Raw genomic sequence first — 6,482 nt, 5'->3', positions numbered from 1 at the left:
AATGGATGCCCACCTCTTTGTCTGTACCTCAGTGAGCAGAAGCAGCAATCAACGATCCATCAGAGCAAAGATCTCTAATATCTGGAAGTCAGGGTCCTTTTTGCCAACCCTGACTCTTACAAGCTATGTACAGATTGTTCCAAAAACATGTGCACATTTGCCGGTTACAGAGCTGGGATTGGGGATGGGTAGATGGTGCTGTGTTCAGAGTACTGAAATCAGCTACAGTTTATTGTTCAAGCCTTTTCCTGGAAGTTGCAAGCCTTCAATATATCCTAGTGTCTCCAAATTGTTACATCACATTGATTGCCAGCTCGATTGTTGACTAAGTAGAGAAACAGATTCCTTGTGCTTCCTACTCTATCATTTTTCTCGAATCCTCTTTCCACAGTTGTTTCGATAGAGTGATGCCCATCCTTTTTTCTTGCATTATAGTCCACAGACAAGAAACTGAAAATCTGCCCAGATCCAAATCTTTAGCAGAATCAGCCCATGCCATCATTGTCCCCTTGATAGGTGGAGACATCAAGCACATTGCCTAGCACTATCAGGAAATCTGCACAGTTCTGGGTCAGTGGTTGCTAATCATCTCTCTATAGTCCATGCAAGACATGGGAGTAGAACATGTAATAAAAATACTTTCTTTCAAATCTGGAAGTTAGCATTTTGATGTATCAGAAAGCAGAGGAAACTCTAGAAAATGCTGGTGAATTTCTTTTGGAGTGATGCTAGTATTTTTCTGGGACATGTATGATACTAATGAACACAGGAATCGGTATTCTATCACCATCCTTGCGAGCAGCATGGGAAGTGTTATCTGTGGGTAGTATAACTTTCAATCCTGTGTCTTAGTCATCTGGGCTGCTATAAACTGCGGAGCTTAACAGTAATTTATCTCTTACTGTTCTGGAGGTGGAGAAGTCCAAGATCAAGTTATCTGTAGATTCAGTGTCTGGTGAAGGCCTATTTCCTGGGTTATGAAGGCTGCTTTCTCACTGTGTCTTCCCACAGTAAAAAGGGCAAACAAGCTCTCTTGGGGCTTACTTAGCTATTTATGAGGGCTTACTGATTCCCAAAAGGCCCCACCTCCCAATGCCATCACCTTGTGGTTAGGATTTTAGCCTATGAATTTGGGGTGGGAAAACATAAACATCAAGGCCACGTTGTCTTGTCTCAATTTTCTATCCTAAGCCCTTTATCATATGGGCAATTAAAGTCCCAGAAAACTGAGAGCCTCCAGAAATTTTGTTTTAGTATCATTCCCATTTAGCAGTTCTCAGGTGTTGAGCCAAACCTAGGGATGTGAATCTTTGGGTGTACACATATTCTAGGAACTATTGAAAATTATATCCTGAATTGGCCAAGTTAAATAGACTGAAGCTAGGCTACAAAATCCACATAGGCCTAGATGAGCAGAGATAATCAAGTTGTGCAGGTAGACAGTGTAGATGATGAAGAAAGCCAGTGCATAGGAAGGGCAGAAGCAGAAATCTGGAGGAAACTTTAGAATCCACATGTTCATGGAAGCATTTTATTTGGTGCTTATGACCACTGATATAAAAAAGCCAAAGCAAAATGAATGTGCAACTCCAGCTTCAGTAATATCAGGCCTTTTCAATTCTACATGCTTATTATCTTGCAAATGTACCCCTCTCCCTGCCATGCAGTTGGTTCCTAAGTCTGAGGGAATCTACCTCTTAAATACTTAATCTATTTCTCTGATGACCAGAGTAATCTATCTAAAAAAAAATTTGATAGTTAACCTTTTTACTTAAGTGCTTCAATGCCTCCCATTTCCTTCAGGCTTAAATATTAAAATCTAAGGCAATATGTAAGACTACTTATGATTTTGTCCCCTGCTTATTTTTTCTTACTCATCTATCACCATTTCCCCTTCCTCTCTAGCCACAATGATTTACTGGTAGTTCCTACATTATGCCATTCTTATACATTCCCATGTGACTCAGTTTCTCTGGATGTCATCTGGAATGTTCTATTCTTGTCTGTCTGGCAAGCTTCTAGTCCTCTAAGACGTTCTGTCTCTCTAAAGTCTTTACTGACCTACCCAGACAGAGTTGAATGCCCCTTCCTCAGGACTTCTTTGATCTCTGGCACATAGCTCTATTTTAGCACTCATTGAATGGTAATGCTTTGAAAGTCTGAGTGTTTCTAGAGAGCATGGACCATGTCTAATTTACTTCTTTGCCTTCAGAACCTGGAATAGTTTTTGATACATTGTAGGATCCCAAATTGGCTTTGAATAAACAGCATATTTTTTGTTTAAAAGCAGAAGGAACTTGTCAACAAGTTCATGTTGTTGATAATCTCTTGGATTCAAGATTTGATGTCTGAGGTATATGATGTTAAAGTATTATTGAACATCTATCCTAAGCCAGACATGGGAAAACAATGATCGACAAAAATAAATATGTGCTTTACTACTTTCACAAGTTGAGAATTCATCGGGGAAACTTCCTACTGTTGTAGAAATTATTAAATAAAATATAACATCTTTCAGGTTTGGCCCATGATAATAGTCTGAGATTGTCGCTAACATGAGCCTTCCTGAAATATGTCAAAGCCTTTGCCTGTTGGACTACTTTCATTTCTTATATGCTGCAGGCTCACCTCTTGTTCTCCAGCATAAAAACCATTTTGGTTGATAAACACAACAAATTAAAAATCAAACATGCAAAATAGTAAAACATTTTGTTTTAGTCCAAGCAAAACTTTGTCTTCAGAAATCTGTGGAGGGTTGGGATACATGAGTAACTTTACAGTTTACCAAGTGCTTTTGTATTTATAGTGGTGTTTGGTTTTGCTTATAGGAAAACTAAAGGGATGTTGGGGAAGCATTCAAGAGTCAACAAAACAGAATCATCATCTTAGGCTGGAGGGACTATGTTTTTAGGCAGTAAGAGGTTACTGAAATGTACCCAAGCAAGTAAGGGTCATAATCTCTGCCCACAGCCAATAAGACGTAAACTTCTTTTTTTTTTTTTTTTTTTTTTTTTTGAGACGGAGTTTCGCTCTTGTTACCCAGGCTGGAGTGCAATGGCGCGATCCCGGCTCACTGCAACCTCTGCCTCTTGGATTCAGGCAATTCTCCTGCCTCAGCCTCCTGAGTAGCTGGGATTACAGGCACGCGCCACCATGCCCAGCTAATTTTTTGTATTTTTAGCAGAGACAGGGTTTCACCGTGTTGACCAGGTTAGTCTCGATCTCTTGACCTCGTGATCCACCCACCTCGGCCTCCCAAAGTGCTGGGATTACAGGTGTGAGCCACCGTGCCCGGCCTTAAGACGTAAACTTCTATCTCAGGCCATGTGACTAGAGGAATGAAAGAGGCTCCCAGATCTTGGCATTTTGAAAATGGAAAAGGAAAACAAACAAAAAGTATATTCCTGTGAAAATCAGATATCAGAAAATTCAAACAAGCACGCTCTAGGTTCCTACTGTCTTGAGCTCTCCAGAGGGTTATATTCTGCTTCCTTCTCATTTAGGGTTAGCTAAAAAGAAGGGCAGACTTGGAATTAGGAAGAGCAAAGATGTATAGTTAAGTCCATTCAAAGGCATAACATTCAGCATCACAGGGGACATTCTTTTTAAAATATTGCTTGAGACAGGCGTTTATCTTAATTGAATTTGGCTATACTTGTTTCCCTCCAGCCCCTCAGCTGGAGGTGGTAACTAGGAATTGCTGCTAGAGAAGCAGTTTCTTCCTTTTAAGTGAAATGCTGCTATGGCAAAGACATGCTACTACAAGGGTTAAACTTTAAAACACTCGTTTTGATATTTTATTTATTATTGTTATTTTTGTGATGGAGTCTTACTCTATTGCCAGGCTGGAGTGCAGTGGTGCGATCTTGGCTCACTGCAACCTCCATCTCCTGAGTTCAAGGGATTCTCCTGCCTCAGCCTCCCGAGTATCTGGGACTACACGTGCACACCACCATGACCAATATGGTGAAACCCTGCCTCTACTAAAAATACAAAAATTAGCCAGGCATCATAGCACACACCTGTAGTCCCAGCTGCACTTAAGATAGAGAACCCAAAGTTTTGTACCTGGTTATTTTGCACTGAAGTTTGTAGATGAAATGTGTCATTATAATAGCTTTCCTGAGGCTGTATTTAATGGGCAAAACAGTGGCCCCAGAGGGGTCTTAGGCCAAAGCCCAAACTCTCTTTTGGAAACTACTCTGTTAGAAAGTCAAAGCAGATTTCTGCTTAAGCTTGAAAGAGTTTTTTTTTTTTTTTTTTTTTTTTTTCGCCTTCCCCATTTTCTTCCTTCCCTCAGTCTCAGACAAAGTCACCTTGAAAGCTCCACTTGACCTACAAGTTTTATTTTAAAAAGATGATCAAGGAAACTTCATCTTCTCTGAGACCCAGAAAAAGGGGAAAATAGTAGTAGTGCACTAATTGTTACACTATTAATATAGCTTTTGTAAATCTTGTTAGTTTTCAAAGCTCTGGGCTAAGCAAACAACAGCATCAGTTTAGGAAATTGTTACTACTTTGGACACAAACTGAAATTGCAGCTTTGCCTTGTGCTTTGTTTATAATTTCTTTGTATATCAAAACAAGCCGGGCGCGGTGGCTCACTCCTGTAATCCCAGCACTTTGGGAGGCCGAGGCGGTTGGATCACGAGGTCAGGAGATCGACACCATCCTGGCCAGCATAGTGAAACGCTGTCTCTCCTAAAGTAAAAAAGGTTAGCCGGGCGGTTGAGTTGATGGCCTGGCCTATGGAGTAGATGTGATAGCTCATGGGGTTCACTTCCAGGTGGTGGGAGTGGGGAGCCAGGTGGGTCAGGGTTGTGTAGATGGGACTTACGGCGCAAAGCATGATGCCCCAGAATCTATGCTCAACTGTGGCGCAACCCATGCTGGGGGCATTTTGGCATCGCGAGGACCTTGTGAGGTAGGCAGTGCAGAGATTATTTCGAAAGGAGAGGAATTTCTCCTGACACGGTGACAAGCCCTGGCCTTCAAACCAAAGCGTCAGGCATCTGTTTTCCACCACACCAGCGGTTTTCCAACACTTGAAAATCATTTAAACATCATTGTGCTAACAGAAATTTATGAAAAGGCTCGGTACATTAAACAAATATATAACTGCACCAGAGTTTGGGAGGGAGTTCAGAGTTCCTAGGCTTGTCTTCTTTCCATCTTCCAACCCCAGGTTTCCACAAGGGTCTGGAGAAACTCCTAGCACCACATTTAAAGTGAATTTGAAGGTTCCACAGAATTCTGAGTCCAGTAGTGATCTGCTCCCGGTGAAGTATCAATCGTGCCAGAGAACGGGAATGGCAGAACTTGAATAGTGAGCATGACCAGTTACAATTGTCTGTTATTTTGGGGAGGGAGAAGGAAAATTAGTAAACCTGTAATGGTTTTTCAAATTTAAGCTTAATAAAAGCAAAGACTATTGTAGTTTTGAGGATTTAGGGGGAAAGGATAAGACATTTGTAAATGGACAGAGCATGAGTTTTCAATTTTGCAGTTGCATTTTCTTTATCCACCGCTGCCTCCCTTCACATTTCTGGAAGTATGTCTGCCCACATTCAAGGTTACCAATTGTGGGAGATAGTCTGCACAGTAAGGTAGAACTAGTTAGATAGGATCTATTAAAGTGCGGATCCACTCCTGTCCCCCGCCACCCCCCACCCTGATTAATTCTGCCCACAGTAGACTTATGCAGTGGAAAAATCAGGACGATAACCCAGTGATGTATTGTGGTCAGGTTTCACTTAGCTCATTGTATGGCTGCCCATTCTCAGCGAATATTCTTGAGCAAGTCTTAGCTTCTAGTGATTTTGTTGGATATTCTGGTAGTTCTTACGATCATGATCTTGTGGAACATAATTTGATCCTCAGCAAATTTCAGCAGTTTGCCATACTCATGCCTATGTGGTTACAATGAAGCATCCAGCTGTGCATTCAAACTAACTTCAGCCCTCCTTTGGGTTTACATTGTTTAGTAGTGTTTATTATTGTCTTGTTCTGAATGGTGTATTTTCCTAGGTTAAAAAAAAAAAAGAGAATTGTTCTTGCTATGAACACGAATGCTGATGGAAGATTTGGCTAGATGTTTAAAGGCCTGAAAAGCGCAGCAAGAACTCCCTAAAAACCAAGTTGTTCCAGAGGGTAGACTTTTCCTCCATTGTCTTAGAAATACTAGTGGTTTCAGGAGAATTCTCAGACTCTGAATTAGAACTCTCTTTCAAACTTGAGACTGAAGGGTAAAGAAATCCCTAAATCATGCTGAATAACATGGGACACACATTGTCTGTTCCAAGTTGAGATTCCAAATTACCAAATCTGAATTTGCACTTGATTTTACTTCTCTATATTATTTCAGTCACCAACCTTGGTGCCTATTTTCTTTATATACTTCTTCATCCTTCAATGTAAAATATGAAATATTTTGTGTATTTTTATTTATTTATTTTGCAATCTCGGCTCACTGCAACCTCCAC

At 40.8% G+C, this 6,482-nt stretch overlaps 1 long non-coding RNA gene across 1 annotated transcript; it reads right to left on the bottom strand.

The window, feature by feature from the left end:
• Positions 1-2,690: 2,690 nt before the first annotated feature.
• LOC116559735 lies at positions 2,691-3,599 on the bottom strand. Its single transcript, XR_004272593.1, has 2 exons — positions 3,305-3,599; positions 2,691-2,988 (listed from the first exon to the last, which is right to left on the bottom strand). It is a non-coding gene; the product is annotated as an uncharacterized LOC116559735 (long non-coding RNA).
• Positions 3,600-6,482: the final 2,883 nt, after the last annotated feature.

Source organism: Sapajus apella, unplaced genomic scaffold (assembly GCF_009761245.1).
Source record: "Sapajus apella isolate SASKATOON/1434 unplaced genomic scaffold, GSC_monkey_1.0 scaffold24, whole genome shotgun sequence".
NCBI lineage: Eukaryota > Metazoa > Chordata > Mammalia > Primates > Cebidae > Sapajus > Sapajus apella.
Note: the sequence above shows the minus strand (reverse complement) of the source record. Positions and strands in the feature narration are given on the sequence as shown.